The sequence below is a fragment of the Fukomys damarensis genome, unplaced genomic scaffold (genome assembly GCF_012274545.1).
Source record: "Fukomys damarensis isolate Sample0158 unplaced genomic scaffold, DMR_v1.0_HiC HiC_scaffold_37, whole genome shotgun sequence".
Taxonomy (NCBI): domain Eukaryota; kingdom Metazoa; phylum Chordata; class Mammalia; order Rodentia; family Bathyergidae; genus Fukomys; species Fukomys damarensis.
The window spans coordinates 50108261-50119928 of NW_022900949.1; the positions used below are offsets into that span (position 1 = coordinate 50108261).

The following is an 11668-nucleotide window of genomic DNA, read 5'->3' on the forward strand; positions in this document are numbered from 1 at the left end:
CTGCGAGGCTGGGAGGTCGGGTGTGCAGCGCTCTGCCGCTCCGTGTGTTTCCCGAAAAAACCCCGCTCCCAGTTGTGGCATAACCCTAAACTGGGGAGGTAGGGACATGGTAGGGCAGGCAGGGCGCTTTCACCCTTCTCCACCCGGGGGCGGTTGAGCGAACGGTGCCCGCGGACGGTGGACGGATTCGGAACGCGCCTTCTTCCCCTCCCCCTCGGACCCCAGCCGCCTTGTGGGCAAATCTGGGCGTTACGGTCGTCGTGTGGATCTGCTTTAGGTTTGTAAGCAGTTGCCTGGGGTTTGAGCTTTTGACGCGAATTGTAGTATGTCTGGCTAGAAAAAAAAATGTGTAGATTTCGTACTCTTGTTTTCATACATGTTAAATTCACCCTGAGAAGCTGGGGAAGCTTTTTTTCCCCCCGAGACTGAGCGAGCACCATAACAGGCGCTCAGTTAATGTTGATTTGATAAACTGAAGTCATCTGAAAATAATTCTACCCGTTACAGTAGGTAAGAAGCCTTAGGAGTTAAGGAAAGAATGAGGTTAAGAGAGCTTCTTAAGCCCATCTTGGGTGCAGAGCAGTAAAGTTCAGTGTCCATACAAAATGGGTGTTACAGGAGATACTTATTTTTAAATTACTTTTATAGTTTTATGGCAAGCCAGCCACAACAATTTGTTAAGCACTTGGAAATCATTCTGCTTAAAGCCTCAGTTTTCAGGGAGGTCACAAAATAAATGGGGAAATTAACCAAGAAGTACAGTACTGTTTGTTTTGTAGTTGTCAATAATGTTCTCACCTGGGTAACTCCAGTATGCACTGGTGAATACTGCTTTCATTTCATCTTGACCACTGTGATTTTTCTTGTTTGAGAAAATTGTGGTCGGTAGGAATTGGCTTTTTATAAGCACAATTTGCAGTATGTACCAATCTACTTGAGCCGTTCTTCTCGTTAAATTTTAAAACGTTTGCTTAATTTTTCTAAGTATTATCTTTATAGATTTTCCCAGTGCTTTCAGGCCTATGTAAATAAAATTTGAAACATGCATCTAATATTTTGTTAGTGATAGTTCATGCTTTTTTTTTTTTTTGAGGATTTTCCAAAGCTCAAAGTAGATCTGATAATCATATCAGAAAAACTTCATAAATTTATTCACCTGAATTTGAAAAACATGCCAGATGTTTTCTATGTATGCCAGAAAATTAAATGATTTAGTTGATAACTCTTCAAATTGCTGGTCATTTAGCATATGCTTCCCAAATACTTTGCCGTGCTATCTTAGGAAGACAACTGTTGGCCACATACAGTATTTAAAGGTAAATTAAGACATCAGTTAGTTCTGGGTAATTCTCACTAACCTACATTAGAGATAGAATTTATGGATTTTATAGTCTTCCCTTCAAAACTGAGTCCAGTGCTGACTTTGTTTTGGTGATGTTATATAACAGCGTGCTTTTAGTTACCCATACCCAGCCTTGTTTTCATCTTTGTCCGCATAACACTGGTAAATTTTGGCCATTTAAAAAAATTTCTTACAGATGTATGTTCTTTTGTATCCTTATTTATGTATTTATTTGTAGTATGTATGGGGCCTTTGATGCTGAGCAAACATCCCCAGTGACCTTTCTATATTTTTTTTTATTTTGAAACAGGATCTTGCTAAATTGCCACCTTGCCCAAGCTGGACTTGAATTTGTATTCCTCCTGCCTCAGCCTCCCAGAGTGCTGGAATTACAGGCGTGTGCCACCATGAGTTTATCTTAGTTTTTCTTTCAACCACTCACTAGCTTTAACTGGATTTTTTTGACCTGGCTTTTCAATACTAAACAATCCTCCCTGCTGCTAGATCTTAATGCTTTGAACACATCTCTCACGGAGAGAGCGTACATAGTTCGCTAGTTATAGCCACCTAGTGAAAGTCTGTCTAATGCCAGCACTGTTTCTCTACAGGACCTGACCACCCTAACCATTTATGCTTTGTATATTTCTATCTTTATCATATTTGTGGAAAATTTGTGCATGGGTTGCCTACTTTTCCTTTTTTGGTGGTACTGGAAATTGAACCAGGGCCTTCATACTGCACTAAACCCACAGGCTTTCATACTTTAAATTTTGAGATAGTCTCACTAAGTTGTAAAATTGCACAGGTTGGGCTTGAATTTGTGATCCTTCTGCCTCAGCCTCCCAGAATGCTGGGATTACAAATGTGTGCCACTATGCCCTGCAGCAGCCTACTACAATATTTAAAACAAAAAATTTTCCTCTGAATTACAAAAATGGTTGGGTGTGATGGCACGTGCCTGTGATCCCAGCCGTTAGGAGGCTGAAACAAGAGGATCACTCTGAGTTTGAGACCAGTTTGGACTGCATAGTGAGACCCTGTCTCAAAACCTCCACAATCCCCCCAAAATATTACAAAGTTAATTTTTGTTTGTTTCATTTTTGATCCTTTAACGTGATGTTTTTCAAACATTTCTTTCCGTAATGTTGCTTTTATTTGAACCCTTGTTCCTTTTTTTTTTTTTTTTTTTTTTTTTTTTTTTTTTTTTTTTTTTTACTTTTTTTTTTTTTTTTTTTTTTTTTTTTTTTTTTTTTGCCATTCTCTTGGTTTTAAAATTTATGTGAACTTGTAGCATGGTATCATAGAATATTATTGCTGTAATATTGAAATCTACCCTTTTGTTTTATCAATAGAGAAATCCATATAGAATAACTGAAATTCACACATGTGCATAGCTGTGACTCAAACCTTTTTCTTCAAGTTTTGTGTATTGTTTGTGAAACCGTATTGCTATTTATCTTTTATAGTACAACTTTTGTTTCACATTACTTTGCACTTTGTGTATTTAAGACAGATTGAAAATTTCTTGAGGGCAAGGGAACGTGCATAAATTCTTTGAACAGTACTTTAAAGTCTGTATAAACCTTTTAAAATATCCATACCATCTTTTTCTTTGCTTGCATTAATAGCATTAACAAAAACAGTACACATTGTCATCTCTGCAGTAGAGTCATATGACCCATTAAAATGAATAAACCATTTACAAGTTTTATTGTTGAAATTTAGCTTGTGTGAATTACTCCCCTTCCCTCTTCTTGTGGGGGGATTAGCACTGAGCTACATTCCTGGGCATTTTCTTAGATAAGAGTCTGGGTAAGTTGCCCAACCTGCCTAAGCCTATCTAGTATCTGTGATTGCAGGCATGTGCCATACCTGGCATGTCTGTGAGGATTTCATCCTGAATGAAGCCTAGAACTTGGGGGGGTCTTGCAAATAGTTGGAAAACCATGTCATGGTTTGGAAGAAATCTAGAGGATTTATCACTGAACTAAATATAGTGATCTAATTTTTTTTTTCCTCTTCCTGAATGTTAGAACAGTAACAGTTTAACATTTTGCTACTTTTTGCCTGATTATGTCAAGAGCCAACTGTACATCTGAGTGAGCAAAACATTTTAAAAAAGTTCCATTTTGGAGAGTTAGAAAGCTTTTACATATTCTCATGTTCTTCCCTCCTAACTTTAACATTTCTGTTAATAGAAGCAGCTAAGATTATGTTATTCTTACATGTAGGTATTAAGAGTTAAATGGTGTGAGATTGTATAGAAATGTAACAGGTAAAATCTTTGGAGGGAATGAATGTTTCATCTTTTGGTCTGAAACAGGTTAGAAGATACTTTTCATTTGTTAATAATTTCTTGTTTTTATTTGTTTAAATAGGTTACCAGCTAAAATTGTTGAAATATTCCTTTTTTCTAAAAATCATACTTCAGGGTTGGTAAATAGGACATGGGTATGATATGAATGATTTCTGCTGCAATTTAAAGAATTAGCTTTTTCTTCCAAATTTCTACCATCAGTTGAGTGTAGTGGTGCATACCCATAATGCCAGCACATGGAAGGTGAAAGCAGAAGGATCACAATGAGTTTGAGACCAGCCCGGGCTACATGGTGAGTTCAAGGCCAGTGAGACCCTGTCTCATACCCCCTCCAAATTTTTTTGTCAGCACCCATGGTCTTTCCCAACTCATGTTGCTGTGTAGAGCAATTAAAATAATAGATATAAAAAAATAAAATAATAGGTATAACAAGGAATTTGATAGGCTACACTTTATAAAAGTATCCCAGACATATTGCAGAAACCTATAATGATATTTGTGGTACTGGGGATTTCAAGGCTATATACTTAGCATTTAAATTTTTTTTTTAAATTTTGAGATAAGGTTTTGTTAAGTTGCTAAGTTGTCCGGGCTGGGCCCACACTTGTTTGTGATCCTCCTACCTCAGCCTCTAAAGTGCTGAGACAACAGGCATGCACCACCATGTCCAGTTAAATTTTATTGATTTAACGGGGCTTTGGAAATTTTTCCTTGGAAATGCTTGATCACTTCCAGACTACATATTATTGAGCAATAATTTTTACAAGAAATACTTAGAATATTTAGTGTACAACTCCACCCCATGGCAGTAATTCTGCTTGCTGCCCTAAGGTGTCATTTGCTTTTTCTGTTTTGTTTTGTTTTTCCATTTCTTGTCCATGTCCTTAAAAAAGGCCTATAAGGCCTTCCATAATTTGGCTTTTGCCTACTGATAGCCGCTTCTCTTGCCGTTTTCTCCTTTGGGCTTTGAACAATCTAGGTCTGTTTTGTCTTAGAACTTGTGAACATATCCCTCTAGGATGGCTCCATTAGATTAGGTTAATTAATATTAAATATAGCTGCTAGAAACAGGAAGATGCTAGATAATAATTTCTTAGACCAGAGTAATCAGTAGTTGGCATGGTGTTCATTTTTTCAGTATTATTTCTGTGTGTGTTTTGCTATTTCTAGATAATTATAAAATAAAGATTGTATAAAGCTTTAAACATTTTTGCTTTTGATAAATTTCTTTTGTATCCATTTGAAAATTTGAGTTTCTTTGGCCGGGGATTTAGCTCAGTGGTTCCTCCACCTATCTCGCAAGCGCAGGGTCTGAAGTTTGGTCCCCGGTACCAAAAAAAAAGAGAAAATTTCAGTTTCTTAAGAACTTGTTTAGAGAAGCATCTCATAACCTACTGAATTTTTATATTTGTAGACATTAACAAGGTGTATGTTTCCAGTGCTTCAGAAGGTTCTCTTATTCTTACAATAAAGATGCCCTGTGGGCTGGCTATTTAGCTCAGTGGTGTTGTTGCCTGCCTCACAAGTGCAAAGTCCTGAGTTCGATCCCTGGTTAAAAAATAAATAAATAAATAAATAAATAAATAAATAAAAAGATGCCCTGTCCTCTCCCTAAAGTTAATCTTTTTCCTGACCTTTGTCACCTTCTGTTATTTTTGGCTCTTCTTGAACTTAATATAAATGGAAATTTTTTTTTCTTTTATTGAGTTTATTGGTATATTTTAGGTATACAGTACAATTACATTCATTATTGGGATCTTGTACCTTTACATGACAGGTCTTGGTTCTCATTTTTTCCCCCTTGTCCGTGCCCTTCCTTTACCGCCTCCTCCTCTCCCCATTTACAAACACTTTATTTCCATTTTTTCATTTTCTCATATTTTTTTCTTTTCCCTTATTACCTTTCCCCTACCCTTCCCATTTTCCCTACACCTTTAGCTCCTTTCTTCCTATTTCACATGGTCCATTTTCTCATTAGGATCTTATGTACTGTTACAGCTTTTCACACCAGAAAAATTATTCGGTATTTACATATGTATCTTATTTATTTCACTTAGGATTATATCTTTAATATGTATCCATTTTCCTATGAATGAATTTAATTTCTCATTCTTTATGGCTGAGTAGTAGTCCATTTTATAGAAAAACCGCATCTTCTTTATCCAGTTTCCAACTGATGGGCAAATGGGCTGTTTCCAAGTTTTAGCTATTACAAGCTGTGCTGCTATAAACATTGGTGTGTGGGGGCCAGGGATTTAGCTCAGTGGTTCCGCCACCTGCCCTTTAAGCACAAGGACCTGAGTTCGATCCCTGGTACCAAAAACAAAACAACAACAACAACAACAACAAAACAAGAACATTGGTGCGCATATATCACTGTGGTATGAGTCCTTTAATTCTTTTGGAAAGATACCCAGCAGAGGGATGGCTGGGTCAAATAGAACCTCTAGTCCCATCTCTTTGAGGTGTATCCATATTGATTTCCATAGTGGTTGCAACAGTCTGCACTCCCACCGACAATGGAGGAGGGTTCCTTTCTCCCCACAACCCCGCCAACATTTGTTATTGTGTGATTTCTTGATAGCAGCCATTCTTTGTGGGGTGAGGTGAAATCTCTGTTGTTTTCATCTGCATCTTTCGAATGACCAGTGATGTGGAAAATTTTTTCATATATTTACTTGCTGCTTTTACTTCTTTGTCTAAGAAATGTCTGTTCATGTCTTTTTTGACCCATTTTTGAATTGGGTCTTTATTTTTGGGGGATAATTATTTTGAGTTCTTTACATATTCTAGATAGTAGTCCTTTGTCTGAGGAGCAGCTGGTAAAAATTTTTTCCCTCATTGTAGGTTGTCTCTTAGTTCTGTTAATGGTTTGTTTTGAAGTGCAGAAGCTTTTTAATAAGATGAGATCCCAGTTGTTGATTCTTTGTGCTAATTCCCGTGCTACTGAGGATTTGTTCATAAAGTCTTTTCCTATGCCAGTGTCTTCAAGAGTTCTGCCTAACTTATCTTCCAGCAAGTTTAGTATTTCTGTTTTAATATTTAGATCTTTAATCCACTTGGATTTTACTTTAGTACATGGTGAAAGATAAGGGTCTAGTTTTAATCTTTGGCAGGTTGAGATCCAGTTTTTTCCAACACTACTTATTAAAGAGGGTATCTTTCCTCCAGTGGGGATGGTCAGCTCCTTTGTCAAAGATGAGGTAGCTGAGTACATCTGGAGTTTTTTTTTGTGTTTTACAGTCTCTGTTCCACTGATCCTCAGGTCTGTTTCTTTGCCAGTACCATGCTGTTTTTATTACAGTGGCTTTGTAGTATAGTTTGAAGTTGGGAAATGTTATACCTGCTGCCATGGGTCTTTTGCCTAGGATGACTTTTGCTATTCTAGGTCTCTTATGGTTCCAAATGAATTTTTGGATTCTTTTTTCTAGTTCTGTGAAGTATAGTGTTGGAATTTCAATTGGCATTTCGTTGAATCTGTATAGCAGTTTTGGTAGTATGGCCATTTTCACTATGTTGATTCTTGCTACCCAGGAGCAGGGGATATCTTTCCATTTTCTTATATCCTCTTCTATCTCTTTTTTCATAGTGCTATAGTTTTCAGTGTAGAGGTCTTTTGCTTCTTTTGTTAGATTGATTCCCAGATACTTCATTATTTTGGATGCTATTGTGAAAGGAACTGTTTCCCTAATTTCTCTCTCAGTGAGTCTGTTATTTGTGTAGAAGAAGGCTATTGATTTTTCAGTGTTGATCTTGTATCTACTCTGCTAAAAGTGTCAGTGAAGTCTAGAAGTCTTTTGGTAGAGTTTTTTGGGGTCTTCAATGTAGATTATCATATCAGCAAATAGTGACAGTTTTAACTTCTTCCTTTCCTGTCTTTATTGCTTTAATTTCTTTCTCTTGTCTTAATTGCTATGGGTAATGTTTCCAGAACTATATTGAAGAGGAGTGGTGATAATGGGCATCCTTGTCTTGTTCCTGATTTTAACATGAAGGTTTTCAGTTTTTGGCCATTTAATATGATGTTGGCTATTGGTTTTTTATTGATAGCCTTTATTGAGATATAGACCATCTATTCCAATTTTTTGCAGGGTTTTTATCATGAATGGATGTTGAATTTTGTCAAATGCTTTTTCTGCATCTATCGAGAGGATCATATGATTTTTGTCCTTGACTCTGTTAATTGAGTGTATTACATTTATTGATTTAATGTGTGTTGAACCATCCTTGCATCCCTGGAATAAATCTGACTTGGTCAGGATGTATGATCTTCTTGATGATCCTCTGTATTCTGTTTGCTAGTATCTTATTAAGGATTTTTGCATTGATATGCATTAAGGAGATTGGCCTGTAGTTCTCTTTTTTAGTTATATCTTTCCCTGGTTTGGGAATCAAAGTGCTACTTGCTTCCAGAAATGATTTTGTAAGTATTGCTTTCCTTTCAATTTCATTGAAAAGTCTGAAGAGTAATGACAGTAGTTCTTCTCTGAAATGTCTTGTAAAATTCAGCTGTGAATCCATCAGGACCTGGGCTTTTCTTTGTTGGTAAATTTTTAATTACATTTTCAATTTGATTGATTGTAATTGGGGTGTTTAAAATGTTTTTATCTTCTTTATTCAACTTTGGTAATTCATAAGTATCTAGATATCTGTCCATTTCTTCTGTGTTTTCCATTTTATTAGAGTTCAGGTTCTCAAAGCAGGTATTGATTATCCTCTGGATTTCTGTTGGATCTTTTGTGACTTCACCTTTTTCATTCCTCTTTGCATGGAGCTGAGCCTTTTCTTTCCTTTTTTTGATAAGGTTAGCTAAAGGTTTATCAATTTTATTTATTCTTTCAAAAAACCAACTCTTCAATTCATTTATTTTTTGTATTGTTTTCTTAGTTTCCATTGCATTGATTTCTGCTCTTTATAATTTCCTCTGTTGTTTGAGCTTTGGGTTTTTCTTGCACTTGTTTTTCTAGGAGTCTAAGATTCATCATTAGATTGTTTATTTGAGCTTGCTCTCTTTTCCTAGTGTGGGCATTCAGTACTATGAATTTTCCACGTAGAACTGCTTTCATTGCGTCCCATAGATTCCTGTATGTTGTATTGGCATTTTCATTTATTTGTAAAAACTGTTTGATTTCTTCTTTAATTTCCTCTGTGATCCATTGATTGTTCAGGAGACTGTTCAATTTCCTTGTGTTTGTGAAGTTCCTATGGTTTCTTGTGCTATTGATCTCCAACTTGATTGCACTATGATCTGATAATATACAGGGAATAACTTTGATTCTTTTGCGTTTATTCAAACCTGTTCTCTCAGCTAGTATGTGATCTATCTTGGAGAATGACTCATGTGTAGCCAAAGAGAATGTATATTCTGATTTTGTGCAGTGGAACACTATAGATGTCTATTAAGTCCATGTTTTCAAAAGCTTGGTTCAGTTCTAGTATTTTGTTGTTGATATTTTGCCTAGATGATCTGTCTTTTTGTGAAAGTCGGGTATTTAGATCTCCCACTACAATTGTATTAGTGCTTATTTGGTTTTTCATGTTTCTTAATATTTCTTTTATGTAGTTGGCATTAATATTTGGTGCATATATGTTTATGATTGTCATCTCTTCCTCTTGAATTGTTCCCTTTACAGGGATGTAGTGGCCTTCTTTGTCTCTTTTAATCAGTTTTGGTTTGAAATTTACTTTGTCTGTGAATAAGACTGCTACTCCTGCTTTTTTCTGAGCTCCTGTCACATGGAGAATTGTTTTTCATCCTTTCACTTTCAGTCTATGGGTTTCCTTTTGCACTAGATGTGTTTCTTGTATACAACATATTGTTGGATTTTGCTTCTTAATCCATTCTGCCAGTCTGTTTCTCTTGATTGGTGAATTGAGGCCATTGACATTGATGGTTATAACTGATATGTACTGACTTGTTATTGACATGTTATTGGCCTTTTGTTGACTCCTTTTACTTTTTCACCTTCTCCTTTTAGTTTCTTGCCTTGCCTATTTGATTTGCTCTGTTGGTGTTGTTACCTTCATTGTCTTTTTCTAGGATATTGTTTAGGATTGCTTGTAGTGCTGAATTGGTGTTCATGTAGTTTCTCAGGTGTTCTTTGTCGTGGAAGTATCCTATTTCCCCATCCATTTTGAAAGAGTGTTTTGCAGGATACATCAGCCTAGGTTGGAGGTTGTTTTCTTTTAGTACTTGAAATACCTCACTCCAGACTCTCCTTGCCCTAAGGATTTGTGTTGAAAAGTCTGCTTTGATTCTGATGGGCTTTCCTTTGCATGTGATTTGTTTCTTTTCTCTTACTGCTTGTATTATTTTGTTCTTCTGTTGTGTTTCTGGGATCTTGATTATTATATGTTTACATGTAGATTTTTTTTCTGGTTATGGCTAGTTGGGGTCCTATATGCCTCACTTATCTGAATGTCAAATTCTTCCCCTCTGGGAAGTTTTCTGTCATTAATTCTGTGAATAGCTTTTTTAAGTCATTTGTATTTTCTCCTGCTACTTCATGGATTCCTATCAGTCTTATGTTTATTCTTCTTTGCATCATCTAGGAGTTGTTGGATCAATTTCTCATGATCTCTTACTGTTTTTAAGAGACCTCTCTTTTCATGGTCACTGACTGCAATCGTATCTTCTATATCTGAGATTCTATCTTCACATTCTTTTATTCTGTTGTGTACACTTTCAATGGAGTGTTTAATCTCCTGGATATCTGTTTGAATCCGTTTTATGAATTCCATTTCTTTCCTATGTTGGGCATTTATTGATTCCATTTCTTATGCTGCGCCTTCATGGCTTCTATCATGGCCCTGAGCTCATCTATTTTTTTGTCAGTTTCTGTTCTAGAGTCTTGAATCATGACTTTCATTTTGCTCACCATCTCTGGTTATCTGGGAAATTATTTCTGTTTTGAATTTTTCTAGAGCCTGATTGATCTGTTTTGTTACTTCCTGTGCTTTGAGTTCAGGGTGTCCTGGTGGTTCACTATTGGCCTTTTCATCCTCATTTGCCCTACTGTTTGCCATTGGTGAACTAGAAGTCTGTCTTTGTGTCTTGCTTAAGTGTTTTCTCATTTTTATTTTTGTTGTTGGTGTGTCCTTGGTTTACTGTCTGGTTTATCACCCAAATCTTCCTGATACAGTTGTGCCCTAGCTTCTGGGTCTCTAAAAACCCATAGACATTGTCATCTTCATAACATGAGAGAAAACAGCTCATCAAATCAACCACAATCCTTTATCCCAACTGATGTATTCAGCAACATAATATGGTCAAGCGCGACTTGGAAACTGACCACCTGTGGTAGTCACTAGTCTATTACCCTTAAACCATGTGAATTAAATTGAAATCAAGAAGCAGTCTAAAACATGTCTGCAGTGAATAAACTTTTCAATGTAGTATATTTACCATTTAGGATGGGGCTCAGAGATAGGACGAGAGGAGTAGATAAGTAAAAGAATTGGAGAAAATTTCAAGTGAAGCCAGAGGACATGGAATGATCACACAATCTTCAGGAAAGTGTTAAATTCAAAAGGGATAGACAGTGTAGAAGTATAAGGACAAGAATATAGCCCCTTAATAGAGCTAGGATGAGAGGAGAAGATAAGTAAAAGAATTGGAGAAAGTTTTAAGTGAAGCCGAAGGACATAGAATGATCACATAATCTTCAGGAAACTGTTAAATTCAAAAGGGATAGACAGAGTAGAAGTATAAGGACAAGAATATATCCACTTAACAGTAATAGGGGCTCACTTTCCCTTGAAACCACTGACCCCTGTGTGAGGTAGAGTGACAGAAGAAAAGAACATAAAGAAAAGAGAAAAAATGATAAAAGAAGAAATCTGAGTTAGGGTAGGAGCAGAAATAGGGAGATGAGAGATAATATGGTGGAGTAAGAGACTGAGTTGGAGAAAGAGGACAGAAAAAAGAAAGAATTTGCAGGGCCTGGGATTTAGCTCAGTGGTTCGGTGGCCTGCCTTGCAAGCGCAAGGACCTGAGTTCAATCCTGGGT

The 11668-nt window shown here is 36.5% G+C and overlaps 1 protein-coding gene across 8 annotated transcripts in view; it reads left to right on the top strand.

Annotated features, from left to right (window-relative positions):
• Nck1 (NCK adaptor protein 1) overlaps positions 1-11668 on the top strand; it is an 87251-nt gene that overhangs the window by 316 nt on the left and 75267 nt on the right. For 3 of the 8 annotated variants that reach the window (XM_010625523.1, XM_010625526.1, XM_010625527.1), the window contains exon 1: positions 7-277. The exons of the other annotated variants lie outside the window; for them this stretch is intronic. The gene's annotated coding sequence lies outside the window, so the exon portion shown is untranslated. Of the gene's footprint in view, positions 1-6; positions 278-11668 lie in introns of those variants that run through there. 8 annotated transcript variants of the gene reach the window in all.